Source organism: Solanum tuberosum, unplaced genomic scaffold, assembly GCF_000226075.1.
Source record: "Solanum tuberosum cultivar DM 1-3 516 R44 unplaced genomic scaffold, SolTub_3.0 scf00358, whole genome shotgun sequence".
NCBI classification, from domain to species: Eukaryota; Viridiplantae; Streptophyta; class Magnoliopsida; order Solanales; family Solanaceae; genus Solanum; species Solanum tuberosum.
In genome coordinates this window covers 325,540-330,932 of record NW_006239288.1, presented here as the reverse complement: position 1 = coordinate 330,932, position 5,393 = coordinate 325,540, and positions in this window count along the sequence as shown.

The following is a 5,393-nucleotide window of genomic DNA, read 5'->3' as shown; positions in this document are numbered from 1 at the left end:
AATTTTAAAGCTTTATTGATAGTAAATTTAGTGATTGAAAGTTTAGTAATTTAAGTCATTCTAACTATTTTTCGTTTTGAATGGATTGTTGTCACTTTTTTCACATTTTACATGAATTGTTTCTTTTATTTTTGTGTATGGTTAATAACCAAATAACCAAACCAAACCAAACCGAAACCGATAATCACCAAACCGATAAATGTATATTATATTTGGTTTGGTTTGGTTTTGATAATTTTAAAACCGATTAAGTTGATTTGGTTTTGGTTTTGACCAATAACCGATCCAAACCAATCCGTGAACACCCCTAATTGACATAGTGAGTTTATCATTTTACCTCTATTAATTATGAAGTAGATAAATTAAAAATTTAAGATTTTCAAAAAGTTGTACCTTTTTCAAAGTAATTAATTGAGGATATAATAGGTAAAAAAAATTATCCTTTCTTGATTTGTCAAAATGAATAAGTAATTAGGGACAAATGAACAAGTAATTAGAAAGGGACAACTAAAAAAAGACAAGTGGATAAATAATTAGAGACAGAGGGAGTACATTAGTTGTACACTGAAAATTATACTACAAATGATTAAATAATATCACAATTAATGCATGTATTATTTTCTCAATAAATTCTACCGAACAACACCTTCATGTATCTTCCCCTTGCTTTCATAATATATTTTTTGTGTAGTCTTTTTCAATATACATATTTCCAAATGGATCTTTACTTTTATTTTCGGTTTTCAATTAGGTGTTTAGTATTCATATTAGAGCCCAATTAAATTTGAATTTTTATCAAAAAATTCGGAAAGACTCGAACCCAAAACCCCTGATTAAGGATGAAGGAGTATTTACCACTCCACCGTAACCCTGGTTGGTAAATGAATCTTCACTTTACTTAACTCTCAAGTTTATCAATTGTACCACTTTTTGAATCTGAAGTTTAGGGGCTTTATAGACAACTCATGTTATATGATTCTTGTTGTCTGAGAATAATTTTTTTTTAAAAAAAACACTCAAAAAACTTATAAATAAAATACCTAAAATCTTATAGAGTTATTTTACTCTATTAAAATCTTTAGTGGCCAAAAGAAAATTATTACTCATCTTGTATCTTAGTCAGATTGAAATGAAAAGAGAGGACTAAATTCCAAAAAGAATAAATGGTACATTCTGATGTGAAAACAGAAAATAATTAATTTTTGGCTTTTAATTTGCAAAAAAGTAACTTTTTGTGATTTTGATGGTGTAAGGAAAGTCAAAGACAATCAGATCATAAGATGGACTAATCAAGATCATAATCCAAAATAATAATTAATTCAACTAATTGATCAATAAGGTTCACACATTTTTTTCTACCCAATTACGCTGAATATATTAGTATTGTCATTATTATTATGAATAAATTAAAAGACCTTATTACTTGGACTAAGATAGAAACTTCAACTATTAAGCACATAAATTCCATTCAAGAAAAAGTTGATTGAATATCTTTTTTGCTAAAAGTTTGGACACAACTTTTCGTCAATTCAAGCATTATATGACCACTGAAAGTGGAATTTACCAAACAAACTATAATTACAGATTTCTTCAATCAATCTTAAAAGAATTTAATTTTTAAGTAATTTTAAAATTGTGCTTTAGAGATTTTTTTAATATATATTTAGTTATAAATTTATTAATTATTTATTATCTTTCTTTAATTTTAATTATTGAAATATGAATATTTTTTAGATTTTCAATTTAAATATTTTCTTCTTTATCTTTTATAACATTAAAAATAAAATATTTTTTGCTGGGATAACTTTTTTTCTATGATAATCAAATAATATTTAAATATTTATTGTTATTGACTGTATGACTCTTTTCATTTTATATATATAAAAATAAAAAGTTAATCAAATTATGGCAAGGTATTATTTGTGCTCAATGGGGCGTGATTGATGGAAAAGATTTAAGCACCACTTTATTTACTAAACTACATTAATTTACTTTTGTTGGTGATTAATTGAAAAGTGAATGTAGAAGGGATAACTTTTTATTGAGGAAATACTTGCCATTTTTCATTTTTAATTCTAATTAATATTTTGAGATGTATCTTTTCATCATATTATGGAAAAAACAAACCATTTTACAGGATAGCTTGTTGTACCCCTCCTCAAAAACAAACCATTTTATAATTGTGTCACCCTTACAATGAATCTCAGGTAGATCAACAGTCAGCCTCAAGCCTAGTGTCAACCTATCATAATAAGCTTAGAACTCAATGTCAGAGCTTAAACAGGTGCTTTTAGATAGTTTTTTTTAGAGTTAGTGTATATAGTTATTCCACATTTGAACGAATAATTATATTTTTGGTTTATAAAAAAGTGCTCTTAGAAAAATCAAAGGATTAGAACTCTCTTCAAATCACCTCATTTTCTTTTCTCTTAAAGTTTCAATAGGAGAAGTCTCTCGACCTTCTCTTTTCTTATACTTTATTTTCCTTTAAGCAATTTACGTTCTTGTATTAAATCTCTTCTTTGAGGGTTAGGTCAAAAGGAAATAAACTTGATCGACCTTTATGTTGTAACGTCATTGAACTATGTTTAGGATTTAGACTAAGAGGGTTCAATAATTATAATATATATCCAAAAGTTTTTCTGGTCCCAAAAGTTCAATAATTACAATTGTGTCACCCTTATAATGAACCTCAGGTAGATCAACAGTCAGCCTCGAGCCTAGTGTCAACCTATTCTAATAAATCTAGAACTCAATGTCAGAGCTCAAACACGTGTTTTAGATAGTTTTTTTTAGAGTTAGTGTATATAGTTATTCTACATTTCGACGAATGATTATATTTTTGGTTTATAAAAAAGTGCTCTTAGAAAAACAACAAGATTAGAACTCTCTCCAAATCACCTCATTCTCTTTTCTCTTAAAAGTTTCAATAGGAGAAATCTCTCAGCCTTCTCTTTTCTTGTTCTTTATTTTCCTTCAAGCAATTTACATTTTGGAAAAATCCTTTTGGCCAAAAAATTTGACCAGAATGGTAAAATAATATATTTTTACACTATGTTATTTTACTTTTTTGAACATTTTTATCCTTTTAACTTTAATACCTTTTAATTAAAAATGGAAAAAATATTAATTTATTTTAAAATAAAAAAGATATTATAGACTTTTTAAATTTTTGGCCAAATTTTTTGACCATTTAGCATAATCCTTAGATTTTTGTATTCAATCTCTTCTTTGAGGGTTTGGTCAAAAGGAAATAAACTCGATCGACCTTTATGTTGTAACGTTATTGAACTATGTTTAGGATTTGGAGTAAGAGGGTTCAATAATTATAATATATATTCAAAACATAAATTTGACTCCATATACACAATGCAATTTTTTAAGGAAGAGGGTTTGAATGGACATCTTTCCCACTTAATGTTACTTGAGTTATTTTTGTTATCAATATTTTTCTTTTCTATAACATTTTTATTCTTGTATTTGTTTAATTTATTTTTGAAAACGTCTTTTTTGAGCTAAAAATTTGTCGAAAATAATCTATGAACAATCTACGAACCTTACACAAAATAAAGATATTATTTATATATATCTATAAACCTCACTAATAAAATTACCCTAAATATATTATTGTTATTTCTGCTATACCAAAAAGAAAATAGTATGCAAGGAACCCACTGTTCATATGCACTTTGGATAAGGGGTAAAAAGAAAAAAGGCATATGCCACTTGAACATGAAGACACTAGTATTAAACATTGATGAAAATGAAAAGGCAAAAAGGGTCCATAAGTTAATGTCACATTGAGATGGCAACAATTGTTCCCCGTGCATGTTGCAATATAATAAATTTGTGTCCTTTTCATATAAAGTTCTTTGGACAAAATTGTGCTTATATATATCCTTCTCCAATATTCCCCTCCATCCTCCTCACCCCCCAACCCACATCCCAAAAAAGAAAGAGAGAGTGAAAATTACTATATCAATTTTAAATTATTTAGGAATAAGCAAAAAAATATCACTTAAAATTATGGTGAAATTATTAGTTACGTATCTAAACTATGTGAGAGTTCTATCACCCTCTGAACATCTAAAAAAAAAATATTATATATCCCCTGAAACTATGTGAAGGTCCTATCACTTTTTGAGCTTTTTTTTTCCATTTTTTTTTGTATTATTTACTCTGATAAAGAAAACAAGTTCAAATATATTATAAGTAATATTCAAGTTCATAGTGCAAATTATATGCAAAGAACATTTTCAACTACGAAAAATATTGAAATTCAATATTTCATTAAGTATATACTACATGAAATAAAGTGAAAATTCAAGCACCCATAAAAACCGAGACTTGAGAGATGATGAGATCCAATCAATTTGGATCCAAAAACTAAATGAAATATGCCATTAAATCCCTTCTTTTTATCTAGCATAGATGTGTTTATGCACATGATATATTTCAACTAGTTTACTTATCAAGTAATTAGTGCATATAACAATAATATATCTAGTGAAATTTCACAAGTGAGGTCTAGGGAGGATAGAATGTATAATGATCTTATCATTGTTAAGGTTTTGCCTTGATTTTCTTACCTTATTTGAAGTTTATTTTTTCTTAAAAGGAAAGACAAAGTATTACCATAAATGCTTTAACTTTTCCTGAAAGGAAAACATTATTTTCTTCCATATTTGATTTATTCTTTCCTCTAGGGGAAGTCTACAATCCTATAAATTGAAGATCCCCATTCTCATAACAAAAACACAAGAACATCCACAATGTAGTCATTTAGAAAGTTTTGTTTATGGGGAGATTTTCTCTCTATGGTTTTTTTTGTTTTTTATTAGTTTTTAATTATGAAGGCCAATTGGTCATATCAAATAATAATATTATGGCTTTTAGTATAGTTTTATATGTCGTCTAATTTATCAATCATATTATTTGCAATTGCAAGCTTCCGCATGATGCCCTAATCACCTTCATAACCCACAATCACTACCTCGTGGAGGCAGAGAGACTAAGAGCCTGTTTGGATGGGCTTTTAAGCTGGTCAAACTGGCTTAAAAGCCAATTTTTGACTTATTAAAGTGTTTGGCAATTATCAAAGTAACTTATTTTAAGTCAGAAATGACTTATTTTAAGCCAAAAGCTAAAAGCTAAGGGAGGGGAGCTTTTTTTTTTTAACTTAAAAGCCCTTTTATGTTGACCAAGCATATTACCTTTTGCCCTTAATTCTTTTATACATTTCCCAAATTGCCCATATTGAATTAACCCTAACATTTATTATTATTATTATTATTCTTATTTTTATTATTGTAATTATTGTTATTGTTATTATTCTTATTGTTATTATTATATTATTATTATTCTTATTATTATTATTATATTATTATTATTAT